Here is an 18929-nt window from a genome sequence, read left to right as displayed (position 1 = left end):
TACATCTAAAATGTTGCCCCAGATTTCTCCAGAGTGCTGGTAGCTTCTTGAAAGTTATAAGAGGTGCATGGCAATGTCACCATCAAAGTCAAAGTCCCTCCTGTACCAGGACCTGGTCTTCCCAGGCAGTGTCCTGTCCCAGTCCTAACCAGGCACTTAGAGCATTGGGCAGTGCCGATCTTCATTTCAGTAGTCCTCGGCCTCTCACCTATTACATACCTAGGGTTACAGTGGGGGGCTGGTCCTCTGGCCACCTTGAGAATTTAACTCCCTACTCACATCTATATTATGGCCTGCCACGCCAGATGGCAGTAGATACCATTTTGAAAATGGTCTTTGGTAGGACCCAACTGCCAGTAGAACTCACAAATTCCTGGTTGAGAGGTGGACAATGCCAATCACTAGACCAGCTTGTGGTTACTGTCACCATATGGAGCCCAAAATGATACAGTTCTTGTTTTAATGTTGTAGTTCATCATTTCTAGAAAAAAATGGTGAAAAAATGAAAAAACAGCTTATGTAATCACGTGTCATCTGTCATCCGTCCGTCGTTGTCGTCCATCCACAATTTACAAAAATCGCTACTCCTCCTACAGGATTGATTGGATTTCGATCAGACTCACAGACAATGTTCCCTATGTAGGTGTGCACGAAAGTCGGCAAGATTGTGGCACCGTCTTGGCTGGTATGAGCTACAGCCTTTTTGAAGTTATGTTTTTTTTTTTATTATTTATATCTGGCTTCATGATCACCCAGTTAAGTGTTCTTTATAATCATATATTATATAGTCCCGAGTGTTTTACTGGGAAAAATGCCACTTGTATTTTTCATAAAAGCTACATCCGGGACATGGAGAACCAAAACCGTGACATAAATCTTTATACTGTATGTCACTTGTGAGGAAATCAATGAATTGTTCTGACAAATTTGGGTACATTTTGTTTGTGAATGTGTCGATATATCCATCCATCCATTATCTGTAGCTGCTTATCCTGTTCTACAGGGTTGCAGGCAAGCTGGAGCCTATCCCAGCTGACTATGGATGAGAGGCGGGGTACACCCTGGACAAGTCGCCAGGTTATCGCAGGGCTGACACAGAGACTAACAACCATTCACACTCACATTCACACCTACGGTCAATTTAGAGCCACCAATTAGCCTAACCTGCATGCCTTTGGACTGTGGGGGAAACCAGAGCACCCGGAGGAAACCCACGCAGATAGCATGGAAACTCCACACAGAAAGGCCCTCGCCAGGCGCTGGGCTCGAGCCCAGGACCTTCTTGCTGTGAGGCGACAGCGCTAACCACTACACCACCGTGCCACCCTGTGTCGATATAATGAAACTAAAATCACACGTTGGCTTGAAGATATGAAGTTTATCTTCTCGTGTTGAAAAACTCTCATTTTTCATACAAAATACAGTACATCTTGGATCTGAGCAACATATTTAAATAATATTGGCTGGCTTTTTTTTGTGGTATATCAGATATATTCCATTCAGCTAGCATGATACTGAACAGGTCGAAGATGAGTAGCTGAATGGAATATGTTTGATAGACCACAAAAAAAGCCAGCCATTATTATTATTATTATTATTATTATTATTATTATTATTATTATACATTCCTTTTGGGTGTTCAACACGGCTTTTTCTTTCAAAATTCTTTCAAAATCTTCCGTATTTTTTTAACGAAGCAAACCTGGCAGCCATGTTTGTTTACAAATTGTCGCAGTCACTCGCTAGCACGGAAGTTTTACGTCTCCGATGTGTGATGTCATGTTGTCTTGACAATCATGCAATATCGTAAACCATATTCAACACTCATTCTCCATTGGGTAGAGTGACGTAATACATGTAGGATAAGCAATATGCTAAAAATCTTGTATGCTATCAAACCAAATTAATGAAACCTGATAGAAGGGAATAGAACACATTTTTATTCCATCGAAAAAAATGTCCGGTATGTATAATAATTCCTGATATTTCACTCTGATGATGTCACTCCCAGTGTTTTCTCACTGACTAGACATGTGTTGTCAAAACAGCGAACCAGTTCAAAATTTAATTCTTTTGATTAACTTGTGCATTTTTTTGTAGATGTGTCCATATAATATAAAGAACATTACACGGTAACGTGACCACGGGCGCAGATAGAGGGGGGGACGGGGGGGATTCGTCCCACCCAGATTTAAATTCACCTCGTTCGGTCCCCCCCACTTATAGGGAGGAAAAAACGTCTATGCTGTCTTTATTTGCATAAGGCAAACCTCACGGAAAAATCAAAAGACTAATTACCATTCAGTTTATTGAGGTGCACAGCAGTACATTTTTTTTGATTGATTTATTTCACAATAGAAACATATACATAACATGTGAACATATAAATATAAATATTGTGGAGGATAACACAAAAAGTAAAATTTTACTTATTTCCATTGTGGTCTTCGAAATACATACATAGCTGCAATTGCACAGACTGCACAGGTTGCGAGCTCGAGCTTGGTTGCTATGGTTACCCACAACAAGTTTGACAGGCATATCGGGGACAGCTCCTCCTAGTTCAGGACCCCAACACGGCATGATGAAGGGTGCCAAAAGGCAGAAAACGATTGCATCGTTTTTTAAAAAAAAAACGACTGTAAGTAAACTGTGCCTTACTTTATCATATCACCTTGCAATTTTTTGATAGTCTGTTCAAAGTAATGTCATAGTGAAAGTAAAATCGTACGGAGTAGAGAAGCCTTTCTGGTAGCCTCCTTCTTTTGGTGGCAGCCTGTAGATACAGTGCTCAGAAGGCAGTTTTAATGTTTAATCTGGCGTTCCCTGCCATAATTTCAGTGAGCATATTGTTTCATAAGGAAACTTTGCGAAGAGTTGTTGACTGACTGCCGCTCACGCAACACACAGGCATAGTTAGAAAGTCAGGATGCACTGGTTTACACTTTACACACACACGTAGCCCAGCCTCTCGCTATGTTTAACAGTTGGAACTTAGTGGTTTTAAAACTAGTTTTGCAGTTTTGCAATTTCTGTGCGTGATGATAATGTGTAAACTTTGGATTTCCATAGGCTATGTTAAAATGTTATCATTGTCCTGGCCTGCAGGTAGTTCCTGGTGATGGCAGTGAGGGAGGTGAAATAACATGTATACACACTACCGTTCAAAAGTTCGGGGTCACCCAGACAATTTTGTGTTTTCCATGAAAAGTCACACTTTTATTTACCACCATAAGTTGTAAAATGAATAGAAAATATAGTCAAGACATTTTTCTGGCCATTTTGAGCATTTAATCGACCCCACAAATGTGATGCTCCAGAAACTCAATCTGCTCAAAGGAAGGTCAGTTTTATAGCTTCTCTAAAGAGCTAAACTGTTTTCAGCTGTGCTAACATGATTGTACAAGGGTTTTCTAATCATCCATTAGCCTTCTGAGGCAATGAGCAAACACATTGTACCATTAGAACACTGGAGTGAGAGTTGCTGGAAATGGGCCTCTATACACCTATGGAGATATTGCACCAAAAACCAGACATTTGCAGCTAGAATAGTCATTTACCACATTAGCAATGTATAGAGTGTATTTCTGATTAGTTTAAAGTGATCTTCATTGAAAAGAACAGTGCTTTTCTTTCAAAAATAAGGACATTTCAAAGTGACCCCAAAACTTTTGAACGGTAGTGTATATATATATATATATATATATATATATATATATATATATATATATATATATATATATATACACACAAAATGGAATCATTTGCTGACAGCTCATTCCCCCCCAGTTCAAAAATCCTATCTGCGCCCCTGAACGTGACAATATGAAGTTTTTCTTCTCGTATTCACCACTCGAAGATAAACTTTATATCTTCGTGTAACTGTGTAACATCCTCTCTCTATATATGTTCGTCCCTGAAGGTGAGTCTTGCACTACAATAGTAGCTTGTTAATACATTGGTAGCAAACATTGTTTACAGATTTGCTTTTGGCTGTGTGTCTTCCCACACACCATTCCCTTTTCTAACCATTGCTTGGTTGAGGGAAAAAATGGTTGGACTTTAGTTGTTTTGAAGAGGGAGGAATTTGGAGGTGATTTACCAACTTGAAGCTCTTCAGTGCTGGAATATGTTACTTGCTCAGACAAAGCAAGAATACAATCCCCTTTTTATAGCCCATCAGGGCTTCTCGATCTGAACATTATTGGCTGTTGAGCAGTTCAGGCAAGCAACTCAACATGACACCACTCTGACTTCAGAAGGAAATTCAAGAGTGACGATTGTTATGGAATCAAATCACAGCTAAGAAGCGATTTCATAGTGACTTTATAAAGTTATTGGACCTCACCAATGTCCTGTGGTTACCTCACAGCTCCAGGGTCCTGGTTTGATCATGAGTTTGGATTACCAAACTCTGTGTGGAGTTTTGCATGTTTTCCTGAGGTTCTTCCAGGTTCTCTGGTTTCCTCCCACCTCCTAAAATCATACTGGTGGGTGGATTTGCTATGCTGAATTCCTCCTAGGTGTGAATGATTGTACGTAGTGCGCTGTGATGGACTGATCGCATCCAGGGTGTATTCCCACCTTCCGGATTTACTGCAGGACAAAATGATCACTGAAGAGGAATAAATGACTTGCATATGCTCTTTTGCTTGTTGTTTTTGGACTGGTTGCCTTGTTGCATTTGGACCAACATGTCAGATCCTATGAAAGCTATTTATTAGATAGTTTCTTATGTGGATCTTTTCACTGGCAAAAATAACCTGGAATTGGCTGATAATCATTTATAGAATTCGAAGCTGGAAAATGTACTTTATTTTCGTGTCCAATCAGTTTTGGAAATGTATTAATTAATTTATTTATTGGTATGTTGACCTGTATACAGATGTGTGAAGTACAGTATTTTCTCAGTTTTTGATGACTTTGCATTTCTTCAGTCTCTCCAAGCAGTTTGCCTTTTTAAAGATCCTATTTTCCAGTTGTGAACACTCACTGTGTTCTGTTTTAGGATGTGTGAAATCTGTTTTTCTGCTTGACCCTTAAATTGATTGCTCACCATAATATTTGAGACCTTGAGCTTATTTTAACTAAAATTAGTCATGAGTAATAACAAAAAAAATACAAATGTTGACTGTTTTATGACAGAAACATACTGTTGCTCCACATTACCATACAGCCCTGCCAAATCCTGAAGTAATGATGCACATATTTTCCAGGATTTAAAAAATATACATATATTGCTGATCTACCTTTGAGACTGTGGTGGATTATTGTTCCAGTTATACCAGGCATTTGTAGGTCACATGTTGTAGAATCTGCAATTTTGCATCTTAAAAACAGTTAAAGGACCATGTTTTTGTGAAAGATGAGCTTCAGAATGACTTACTAAGCAATAAGGGATCTGTTGAGACTCATTTGATGAAAGGTTCATACACTGTTTAGTCGAAGAAGGATAACTGAATCACAAACGATAAATGTGTTTAAAAAAACTGAAAAAGCAACAATTATTTATGTTTGCTGGCATATTTGATACCAGGACAAACATTCAAATCAACGAACATCATAATATTAATATTTAATCAATATGGAATCAAATCACAGCTAACAAGCGATTTCATGGGGACTTTAAAATGTTAGTGGACCTCACAGCTCCAGGGTCCTGGTTTGATTGCTTAATTTATTAACTTAATTTATTATAATTCCGGCCCTGTGATGACCTGGCGACTTGTCCAGGGTGTACCCCGCCTTTTGCCCGTAGTCAGCTGGGATAGGCTCCAGCTTGCCTGCGACCCTGTAGAACAGGATAAAGCGGCTAGAGAAAATGAGATGAGATGAGATATATTATAATTCCACATGGATTGAGGTTTATGTTTAAAGATATAGTTTAAATAAAAACAGTGACCCACTGGTCAGGTTTAGGTAAAGAAAAATATTTATTGGTGAGCTGAATCAAATGACTCAGATATGCACTGAAAAGAGACAGAATTTCCATCACTGATTTAGAAGACTGTAATTGTGAATAGACATGCATTATCAGAAGTCTGGTGATTATGAATGGGGATAGGTGTTTGCTTCTAGGCTGTGTGAGAATCACCCATACCTAGTGTTGAAGTCAAGACCACCTAAACTGAGACCAAGTCATGACCAAGACCAAAGTGTATTGAGACCAAGACAAGACCAAGACTCTGAGGGGATGAGATCAAGTCAAAACCAAGACCAAGTCATGACCAAGACCAAAGTGTATTGAGACCAAGACAAGACCAAGACTCTGAGGGGATTAGATCAAGTCATGACTAAGACCAAAGTGTATCAAGACCAAGACAAGACCAAGACTCTTAGGGGATGAGATCAAGTCAAAACCAAGACCAAGTCATGACCAAGACCAAAATGTATTGAGACCAAGACAAGACCAAGACTCTTAGGGGATGAGGTCAAGTCAAAACCAAGACCAAGTCATGACCAAGACCAAAGTGTATTGAGACCAAAACAAGACCAAGACTCTTAGGGGATGAGATCAAGTCAAAACCAAGACCAAGTCATGACCAAGACCAAAGTGTATTGAGACCAAGACAAGACCAAGCCTCTGAGGGGATGAGATCAAGTCAAAACCAAGACCAAGTCATGACCAAGACCAAAGTGTATCAAGACCAAGACAAGCCCAAGACTCTTAGGGGATGAGATCAAGTCAAGACCAAGACCAAGTCATGACCAAGACCAAAGTGTATCAAGACCAAGACAAGACCAAGCCTCTGAGGGGATGAGATCAAGTCAAAACCAAGACCAAGTCATTACGAAAACCAGAGCGTATCGAGACCAAGACAAGACCAACTCTTTGAGGGGATAAGATCAAGTCAAGACCAAGTCATGACTAAGACCAAAGTGTATCAAGACCAAGACAAGACCAAGACTCTGAAGGGATGAGATCAAGTCATGACTAAGACCAGAGTGTATCGAGACCAAGACAAGATCAAAACTTTGAGGGGATGAGATCAAGTCAAGACAAAGACCAAGTCATGACTAAGACCAAAGTATATTAAGGCCAAGACAAGACCAAGACTCTGAAGGGTTGAGATCAAGTCATGACCAAGACCAAGGCAAGGCAAAACTGCGTCAAGACCAGAACCAGACCAGTTTATCTGAAGGGGTGGCGGAGGGGTGACAGCTGTTAACAGGAATAAATTTTTCAAATTAGCAGTGATTCCTGTTATTGACCACATTTAAAACAGGAACTTTTACATCCAACCACAGTAACAGTGTTAATAAATAAATCAGATAATGCACAGGCAATTTAGTGAAATCCTCACAGTTGTGGTCTTGACCGGTCTTAAAATAAAATCCTGAGTCCTCTATGTCCAAGACCAAGGCAAGACCGAGTAAAAATGCAGTGGATTCTGAGATGAGACCGAGACCTTCAAAAAAGTGGTCTTGAGACTGGTCTCGAGTACTACAACACTACCAGTAGCCCTGCCCAATTCATGCTATTATCCAATCAATCAGTCAATCATATGGCAGCAGCACCATGAATAACAATGATGCAAACAACAACAACAACAACAACAAAACATCCAGGCCAGAGGAGAATGATCAGACTGGTTTGAGCTGAAAAGGAGGCTACAATAACTAAAATCAACACTCTTTACAACTGTGGTGAGCAGAAAAGCATCTCAGAATGCACAATATGTCAAATTTTAAGGTAGATTGGCTACAACAGCATAACACCCCAACAGTTCCACCCCTTTCAGTCAAAAACAGGAATCTGAGGCTATAGTGGGCACAGATTCAAACTGGACAGTTGAAGATTGGTAGCTTTGTACCATCATGGTGAAGGGTTTCTTCTTTCCGGCAGCACAGTGGTGCAGTGATTAGCACTGTCACCTCACAGCAAGAAGGTTCTGGGTTTGAGCCTAGTGGTCAATGGGGGCCTTTCTGTGTGGAGTTTGCATGTTCTCCCTGTGTCTGTGTGGGTTTCCTCTGGGTGCTCCAGTTTCCCCCACAGTCCAAAGACATGCGCTTCGGTTAACTGGCTACTCTAAATTGTCCATAGGTGTGAATATCTGAGCACGAGTAGTATGGCGGCTGCCAGCAGCACCTTTGTATGCCTTTGGCTCGGCCATGTTGAGCTGTGCCCTTCATTATTCAGCTTTAAGGAATGATTCCAGCGCTATTGAACTCACGGAAATGGTGCTATATAAGTCTATTATCAGTATCAGTTTCTGGCAAGGAGATGCTTTAACCAGTGCCTTTAAATTGTTCTATCAGTCTGTGGTCGCCAGTGTCCTATTTTATACCGTGGTGTGCTGGGAGGGGCAGCCAAGAAGGACACATCCAGGCTGGACAAACTGATCAGGTGGGCCGGCTCTGTGGTCAGCATGAAGCTGGACTCTCTGGTGACGGTGGCAGAGAAGAGGTCTATGGACAAACTATTGAACATCATGGACGATGCCAGTCACCCTCTGCACACCGTCATCAGCAACCAGAGGAGCCTGTTCAGTGACCGAATGCTCCTTCCCAAGTGCAGGATGAACAGACTCAAAAACTCCTTTGTCCCTCACGCCATCAGACTGTGCAACTCCTCTCTGGGGGGGAGGAGGGGTAACAGGAGGACAGAGGACGGGAAGGAGCAGTAGCCTAGCCTAACAATAAGCAATACCGGACAATGTGCAATATAATGTGCAATATAAAGTGCAATATCTTTCCTGCTTCCCCCCACACACACACACACTTACTGTACCCTAACCCCACTTCTCCCCCTTCTCCCCTTCCTCTCTTCCCCATATCTTATTCTTTTATATTTGTATATGTAAATACTTAATTTATTTTAATTTATCTAGAAGTTTTTCTCTATTTCTTTTCTCTGTTTATCTGTAATGATGCTGCTGGAATCTTAATTTCCCTGAGGGAACCCTCCCAAAGGGATCAATAAAGTTTTATCTAATCTAATCTAATCTAATCTAATCTAATCTAATCTAATCTAATCTAATCTAATCTAATCTAATCCCTTTAATTCTTATTCCTGACCATGCAACCGCCATTCATAAAAATTAAATATATTGAGCTTCCTTTTTTAATCCAATATCACTCCAAGCTAAGATGCTCACCTCAACAAAACTTCAGGAAAACTCAGCACAATTCTTTCTTTCTTTCTTTCTTTCTTTCTTTCTTTCTTTCTTTCTTTCTTTCTTTCTTTCTTTCTTTCTTTCTTTCTTTCGTCACCTTCAACCATCAAAGAACCACTTTACTTGCACAGCTGGTGAAGGGCTTGTGTCTGAAAGGTACTATTTCCTTGGTAACTTGGTGAACTACACAGCATCATTAAATATATATATATATTTACACCCTTTTGGTCAAGCTTGCTTTTATTGCTTATTCTTGCTTTTAAGTTTGGAAGAAAATGCATGAGCGCCATCTTGTGGTGAAAGTCGACTATGAAACAACTACTGAAACAAAAACATAATCATGTGAACTAATACATGACAAAGTAATGAGAAGAGTTGAATAGTTAACTCCATACAATCATGATTTTATGCAGACATTACATTATATCAATGGCGTTTAGCAGACACTCTTATCCAGAGCGACATGCAACAAACCCAGAGCAGCCTGAGGAGCAGTTGGGGGTTAGGTGCCTTGCTCAAGGGCACTTGAGCCATTTCTGCTGGTTCAGGGAATCAAATCAATGTTCTTTTGGTCCCAAAGCTGCTTCTTGAACCATTAGACCATGGCTTCCTATGATGAAGACCCTGACCCTTGTCCATCACCACCCCCTGCTGAGCCCCTGAATGGATCCGTTGCAGTTCACCTATCAACCTGGCATTGGTTTACAGCACACTATCATCTACCTACTACCTAGAGCCTGTCTCACCTGGAAAAGTCTGTAATCACTGTAAGAATCATGTTTTTGACTGCAATACCATACAGCCTACACATTTGAGAATTGGAGACCACCACCTGACAGCATGGATTTTGGACTACCTTGCCAACTGACCACAGCATATGAGGATACAGGACTGTGAGTCCAACATGGTTGTCTGCAGCATGGGAGCCATGCAGGAAACAGTCCTGGCTCCCTTCTTCTTCACCCTCTGCACTGTACCCTCAAGTACAACTCATGATAACAAGGAGTACAAAGAACTAACCCAGAGCTTTGTGGCTTGGAGCCAGCTGAACATCCTCCATCCATCCATCCATCCATCCATCCATCCTCCATAACCAGTTATCCTGTGCAGGGTTGCAGGCAAGCTGGAGCCTATCCCAGGTGACTATGAGCGAGAGGTGGGGTAAACCCTGGACAAGTCACCAGATCATTGCAGGGCTGAGACATACAGACAAACAACCATTCAATACAGTCAATTTAGAGCTGGCATGTCTTTGGACTGTGGGGGAAAACAGAGCAACCAGAGGAAACCCATGCAGACAGGGAGAACATGCAAACTCCACACAGAAAGGCCCTGTCAGTCACTGGGCTTGAACCCAGAACCTTCTTGCTTTGAGGCAACAGTGCTAACCACTACACCACCATACCACCACTCCTCCAGATCAATACAGGGAAAACCAAAATGCTTGTGGTGGACTTCTGCTGGTGCAAACCCCCTCCTTCTATACCTGTGAAGATCCTGGGAATGGACACTGGAATGGTGGAATCCTACAAGTACCTGGGAATTCACATGGATAATAAACTGGACTGGTCTGAAAATACAAATGCTCTGGTTAAGAAAGGATAGAGCAGACTCTCTCTCTATTTGGGTGTTTTGGAGACCAGGGGGCATGCTTCAAGACTTTTTTTTACTCTTTGGTAGCATCTTGTATAGAAAGGTCTGCTGGGGCAGCAGTATCTCGACTGTTGCCAGGAAGAATCTCATCAGACTGGTTAAGGGGCCCAGCTCTGTCCCAGGATGCCCCCTTGAGCCAGGGGAAGTGGTGGGAGAAAAGAGAATGATGACTAAGCTATCATCTCTGATTGTATAACTTTTCCTTTTCAGAATTCCTAAAATCCATTTCCGATTTAAAAGTAACAGTAGCGTAATGTGATCTGATCACTTGTGTCTATACCACTATGGTATATTCCACAACATTTAATAATAGTTTTTATAAAAGACAGTAGATGGTGCTGTTAGATAAGAAGTGTCTCTGAGGTGAACCATTAGTCTGAAGAGCCGCAGCATGGTTCCATATTCACTTCCCTACTGTTCAGAAGGTAAAGAGCGTCATCATAATCTAATCTCATTTAATCAGTTGTGTTAGAAAATATTAGTCCTAGCAGATTCACAACCTTCCAGATGTATTTGCTGGGATGTGTTACCTTATAAGGTTCCTGGTGGACTTGATATAACTTGACTTGAAGTGGGTGTAGTCGAGGGATTAATACAGCAGTGTGAGTGTGACTTACATATTATTAAAACAACCTGGGGCTGTTTTAATATAAAAAAGAAAGAAGAAATTATTAAAAGAATACAAATAAATCTGTTGCGACAATATTTTTTGATATGTATGAACATACAGGTATTTTTCAAACTGATTTCTATACTTACTTACTTAGATCCTCCTGTGTCTAGTGACACATTGGGCAGCAAGCCTTCTCCACTCAGGGCGGTTTTGGGTTAGGGTTTCCACTTCCCTCAGGCTAACCCCCAGTTGGTCGAGGTCCCTTTGTAACATATGTCTCCAGGTTAGTTTTGGTCTTCCCTGCTCCCTTTTTCCTTTGTTGGGTTGCCAGTGCAGCGCTGTTTTTGCATGTCTCTCCACCGGTATTCTAAGGACATGTCCTGTGTACTTCATTCTCCTCTCTGTGATGGTGGTGCTAAGGGGTTTTGTCTCACTCCTTTGGTACACTTCCTCATTTGTAATTCTATCTCTGTATGTTATGTTGTGTATCTTTCGGAGGCACCGTTGTTGGAATGCATCAAGCTTTCTTTTCATTTTTGCTGTGATTTTCCATGTCTCACTGGCATAGAGAGCAATGGGAAGTACTACTGATTGGAGTAGCTTTACCTTGAGTTTCCTGGATAGTGTCCTGCTGTTCCAAACTGTGTTCATTCTCCTAAAGACTGATGCTACCTTGCCAATACGGGAATTGATGTCTGTGTCTGAATCTCCCTCAGCGGTAATTACACTGCCCAGATATGTGAACTGAGTAACGTTCTCTGTTGGTTCACCATTAATGTGCAGCTGTATGTTTGTGGGCTGTTCTTCAACCTGCATTGCTTTGGTTTTGCTGCAGCTAATTCTCAGGCCTACTTTCGCTGAATTTGTCTCAGTGCTTGTAGTCATCTCTTGGAGAATCAGATGTGACTCAGCTGCTAAAGCAATGTCATCTGCAAAGTCCAGATCTGTGAGGCGTCTGCCCTCTTTCCATACTAAACCAAAGTTAGGGTTATCCATGGCTTTGCGCATTACGTAGTCTATAGTGGTGATGAACAACAGAGGGGACAGGACACATCCTTGTCTTACTCCTGTGACTATATCAAAGCTGTCAGTATAGCCTGAGTCAACCTTCACGCAACAACTTGAACCCTCATACAAGTTTCGGAAAACATTTGTGAACCTTTCAGGTATGCCATATGTTCTGATTATTCCCCATATTGATTCTCTGTGTACACTATCAAATGCTTTTGTAAAGTCAATGAAGTTTATGGATACTGGTTTCTGGAACTCAAGGCTTTGTTCAATAATGTTGCGTAAGGTAAATATTTGGTCACTACAGGACCTGTTGGGTCGGAATCCAGCCTGTTCCTCCATAAGTTTTCTGTCTATTGCACTTCTCTGTCTGTTTAGCAATACAGTACAGAACACTTTGCCTGGTATTGAGAGCAATGTAATACCTCTCCAATTTCCACAATCACTAAGATGACCCTTTTGGGTAATTTCACTATTGCACCTTTTCTCCAGTCTAGAGGCGTTGTTTCCTTTTCCCAACACATATTGCACAGTCTTGTTAAGTTCTTTACAGTCATATCTCCTCCCTTTTTCAGGACTTCAGCAGGGATTTGATCTATGGTTTTTTAGGCTTTTTATTGCACTGATGACCTCTGTTTCTCTGATGTTTCCACAGTCTACATCTTGATCTGTTGTAAAGACTTCTGGAAAGGTGAATACTTCCTGTGGTTTGGGTTGGTTTAGTGTCTCTCTAAAGTGTTCTACCCAACGTAGAACACTCCGACTTTAGATGGATTTCTATACATCCATCCATTTATTTATTTGTCCATCTATTTATCCATTCCTCAATTCATCCATCCATCATTTATCAATCCATCATCATTCATCCATCCACTCACTCACCCATCCATCCATCCATCCATCCATTCATCATTTTATCCACTCACCTGTCCATTCATCTATCCAACCATCCATCCACCTATCGATTTATCTGTCCATCTATTTATCCATTCTTCAATTCATCCATCCATCACTCACTCACCTGCCCATCCATCATTATTCATTCCTTCCTTCACCCATCTGTCCACTCATCTGTCCATCCATCCATCCTGCATTCCATCTTCCTATCCATTTATCCATTGAACTGTCCATCCATTTTTCATCAACCCACCCATCCATCCATCCACTCATCTGTCCATTCATGCCTCAATCCGTCCATCCATTCTTCAATTCATCCATCTATCATCATTCATTCATCCATCACTTACTCACCCAACAATTATTATTCATTCATCCACCCATCCATCCATTCATTTGTCCATCCATCCATCCTGCACTGTATCTTTCTATCCATTTATCCACTCATCCATTGAACTGTCCCTCCATCCATTTTTCATCAACCCACCCACTCACCCATTCATCCATCCACCTATATATTCATCTGTCAATTTATTTATCCATTCTTCAGTTCATCCATCCATCATCATTCATTCATCCATCACTTACCCACCCAACCATCATTATTCATTCATCCACCCATCCATTCATTTGTCCATCCATCCATCCATCCTGCATTGTATCTTTTCTATCCATTTATCCACTCATCCATTGAACTGTCCCTCCATCCATTTTTCATCAACCTACCCATCCATCCATCCATCCATCCATCCATCCATCCATCCATCCATCCATCCATCCATCCATCCATCCATCATCCACTTCACTGTCCATCCATCCACCTATCTATTCATATGTCAATTTATTTATCCATTCTTCAATTCATCCAACATCGTTCATTCATCCATCCATCACTTATCCACCCACCCACTAATCCATCCATCCATTGATCCCTCATTATTCATTCATCCACCCATCCATTCATATGTCCATCCCTCCATCCTGTATTCTATCTTTCTATCCATGTATTCACTCATCCACCATCCATCCATCATCCATTTTTCATCAACCCATCCATCCATCCATCCATCCATCCATCCATCCATCCATCCATCCATCCATCCATCCACTTATCTGTCCATCCATCCATCAATCCATTCAATATTCCTCCATCCATCATCATCCACCCATCCATTCATCTGCCCATCCATCCATACTGCATTCTACCTTTCTACCCATGTATACACTCATCCACCATCCATCCATACATTTTTCATCAACCATCCATCCATCCATCCATCCATCCATCCATCCATCCATCCATCCATCCATCCATCCATCCATCTAGTTTACATTTTCACTTCACTTGTAAACGAGTCTCTGACTCTTGACTGTGCAATATCAGATCCTTTTGATATGACCATCCTGTTATGTGTTCCTGTCCACTTACCTCTTGCTAAGTGCTAAACCAAACTGTACCCCATTTTCCAGCACGTTTCTAGTCCTGTTCTTCTGAGATGTCTGCAGTGTTTTAGGGTTGTGTTAAACCTGCCTATGCTGGTGTGTGGGTGTGTTGGACCTGAACCTTGTTAATAAAACATGGTGTTATTGCTATGTTTTCTCACATCACAGCCTGGCTTCAATGATCACAACCCTGAATCACAGTCTTTTCTTACTATCTACTGTTTTTTCCCTTTAAGCAGAATCTAGCTGATTTAATCCATGCATTGAATTTCTCACTCTCTGATCCTGACACAACCAGTGAGATCAGTAGGCATGCCCTCAGAGAGTGTTTAAATCCAGTCAGAGACGCTTCCAAGTCACCACACCCAGACAACAAGATCTTGTGCCTGAGGTCATATGTACTGTCAACTGCTATGCAAGCAGCAAACCTCAGTGGGTTTTTTTTATCATGAATAAAGATTGATAAGCTTAGAAATCATTTCAAAAAGCATGCAATGTTCTGTTGTTATTTTGCCCGAGTTTGATATGGAGGACGTGTCTGCACAGGTTCCTCAGTGGTCTGATTACAGAACTTGTTCCAGCAGATCTGCTCAAGTTATGTCCTCCATAATAAACAGCATGCGGTGAAGTGTAAGTCATGGAAGTGAAGTGGAGTAAGTTTTAATTTCCCACATTTAAAAACATTAAAAAAATTATATGTTCATAAGCAGTGTGCGTTTTCTGAATTCATCAACCTCCCAATTAGAAAGTTTTTTATTCATTTATTTTTTCCTACTGAGTCAACATTAGGGCCTTATTACAAGATACATCCAAATTACATTATGGAAATGTAATAAATAAATAAATGAATAAAAATTTTATTTACACTCTTGTGATTAAAATATAATCTATAAAACCAAATATCTCATCTCATCTCATTATCTCTAGCCGCTTATATATATATATATATATATATATATATATATATATATATATATATATATATATATATATATATATATATATATATATATATATATATATATATATATATATATATATATATATATATATATGATAATAATCTATTAAAATGTGATCCAGAACTTGAGTTAAAATACATATTTGTAGTTCAAATAAATGTCTATTCAATTTTACCAATTGCCAACAAACAAAAAAACAAACAAAATCCCCAAACCTACCACTACTGTATCAAATCGCAGTTTTATGAACCATGAAAGAAAGTGTCCAGATTATAGCTTTAAATATTTTCAAATACCAATACTCTGAACAAAAGACTTGAAAGAAAAGTGTTGTGATGTCAGAAACTGTAAGAGCCAATCATGCTTGATATGCAAATGGTTTCTTAAATTCTTCATATACAGTACCAGTCAAACGTTTGTACACTCCTACTCTACTCATTTATAGTTTTTATTTTCTGTATTTTGACTGTTTTCTACATTGTAGAACAATACTGAAGACATCAAAACTATGAAATAACATCTGGAACATGTATGGAATTATGCAGTAAACAAAAAGTGTTTAACAAATGTTTTGATATTTTAGCTTCTTCAGGGTATCCATTTTGCCTTCATGACGCTTTGCACACTACTGGCATTATCTTACCCAGCTCATGAGGTAGTCACCTGGAATACTTTTCAATTAAGAGGTGTGCCTCGTCAAAAGTTAATTAGTGGATGAGTTTCGTGCCGGGCGGCACGGTGGTGTAGTGGTTAGCGCTGTCACCTCACAGCAAGAAGGTCCTGGGTTCGAGCCCCGGGGCTGGCAAGGGCCTTTCTGTGTGGAGTTTGCATGTTCTCCCCGTGTCCGCGTGGGTTTCCTCCGGGTGCTCCGGTTTCCCCCACAGTCCAAAGACATGCAGGTTAGGTTAACTGGTGACTCTAAATTGACCGTAGGTGTGAATGTGAGTGTGAATGGTTGTCTGTGTCTATGTGTCAGCCCTGTGATGACCTGGCGACTTGTCCAGGGTGTACCCCGCCTTTCGCCCGTAGTCAGCTGGGATAGGCTCCAGCTTGCCTGCAACCCTGTAGAAGAATAAAGCGGCTAGAGATAATGAGATGAGATGAGTTTCGTGCCTTCTTAATGAGTTTGAAATCATCAAATAATAGTAAATAGTAAATAATAAAATGTATTCCACAGCTATAGTAATCCATACAGTATTATGTCAAGAGCCACTCAACTAAGTAAAGAGAAATGACACCCGTCATTACTTTAAGACATGAAGAAGTGACTTTTAATTCTTAAAAATAAAGAAAAACATTGAATTAGAAGTTGTGTCCAAACTTTTCTTTACTGGTTCTGTGTATATAATACTAGCTTTAAAAAAAGTGCATAACACTTTTCTAATATTTGCTATGGCTCACTTTACATAACATTACATTACAAGCATTTAGCAGACGCTCTTATCCAGAGCGATGTATAACAAGTGCAAAAGTCAGGTACAAGAAGTGCTGAACTTCAAGACAAGAAAGTTCTAGTGCCAACTGAACAACACTTAGTGTAACATTCTGTTGAAGTGCCAACACTCGGCAAACAGCCAAGAAAAACAAGCCAACCATATACATGAGCTAGCCACTTATCCTGTGCAGGGTCGCAGGCAAGCTGGAGCCTATCCCAGCTGACTATGGGCGAGAGGCGGGGTACACCCTGGACAAGTCGCCAGGTTATCACAGGGCTGACACATAGAGACAAACAACCATTCACACTCACATTCACACCTACGGTCAATTTAGAGCCACCAATTAGACTAACCTGCATGTCTTTGGACTGTGGGTGAAACCGGAGCACCTGGAGGAAACCCACACAGACACGGGGGGAACATGCAAACTCCACACAGAAAGGACCCTGTCAGCCACTGGGCTTGAGCCCAGAACCTTCTTCCTGTGAGGTGACAGTGCTAACCACTACACCACTGTGCCACCCCAAAGTACAACTAAATCGAGAAAAATAAAATACAACTTTTTCATAATTGACTTTTAATGTTTAAAACTTTTTCAGGATCAGAACTGTAACCCTGTAGTAGAAATAGCAGATATACGAAACATATGAGCGCTTGGAATTTTGCTAACAAGTCATATGGTGTAACAATCATAAGGTGTAAAGGTGAGCCATAGATATTCAGACTTACTAGGGAACACTATCAGCAGCATTTGATACATTATCCTTTCTGGTCCTGAGGGAAAAGAATAAGTGCATTTTTCAAATGGTTTGAATTTGAATCCTTTTATCCAATCAGATCATTCCATTACAGGTATTTATCAGACACTCTTATCCAGAGTGACATACAACATGCTCAGAACAGCCTGGGGGGCAGTTGGGGGTTAGGTGCCTTGCTCAAGGGCATTTCAGCCATTCCTGCTGGTCCAGGGAATCGAACCAGTGAACCTTTGGTCTCAAAGTTGCATCTCTAACTTCACTGGACCAATGTGATGAGGCTTGTGGGGCTTAATGCCATCAGTCACATGAGAGTTTCTGCTCTGGGAAACCATGGCCATGGTTAGAGAAGCAACTTTGGGACCAAAAGGTTGCTGGTTCGAGTCCCTGGACCAGCAGGAATGGTTGAAGTGCCTTTGAGCAAGGCACCTCACCCCTAACTGCTCCCTGGGCCGGCCGTCCACTCCTGTTGTACGTCGATCTGGGTAAGAGCGTCTGCTAAACGCCTGTAATGTAACATGTTCGCTGGTTTGAAAAGAAGAAGCCTTTATTTTTGTCGCATGCACACTCAAGCACAGTGAAATTCCTCCCCTGCATTTAACCCATCTGAAGCAGTGAATACATGCACACACATACCCAAAGCAGGTATACTACAGCACCCAGGGAGCAAGTGGGGGTTAGGTGCCTTGCTCAAGGGCACTTCAGCCATTCTTGCTGGTCCAGGGAATTGGACTGGTGACCTTTTACTCCCAAAGCTGCTTCTCTATCCTTTAGGCCATGGCTTTCCCCAGCATGTGTGTTACTGTATGTATGATTTAACTCTCTTAATTATCTTCAAACCAGGGGCGTCAGAAACATTTTTAATGTGGGGGGGACACACTGGCGGGGGGTCCTCCACCAGAAAATTTTTAATTAATTAGATGCCATTTCCTGCATTCTGGTGTATTTTTAACAGGTTGTTAAACACCTAATTTTACCTACAAAAGTCACTTAATTCAATGACTATTTTAGAGACTCAACAATAAGTCCTCATTCAACTAGTC

Source organism: Neoarius graeffei, chromosome 1 (assembly GCF_027579695.1).
Source record: "Neoarius graeffei isolate fNeoGra1 chromosome 1, fNeoGra1.pri, whole genome shotgun sequence".
Taxonomy (NCBI): domain Eukaryota; kingdom Metazoa; phylum Chordata; class Actinopteri; order Siluriformes; family Ariidae; genus Neoarius; species Neoarius graeffei.
The sequence above is the reverse complement of the archived record's forward strand: the minus strand, read 5'-3'. Positions refer to the sequence as shown.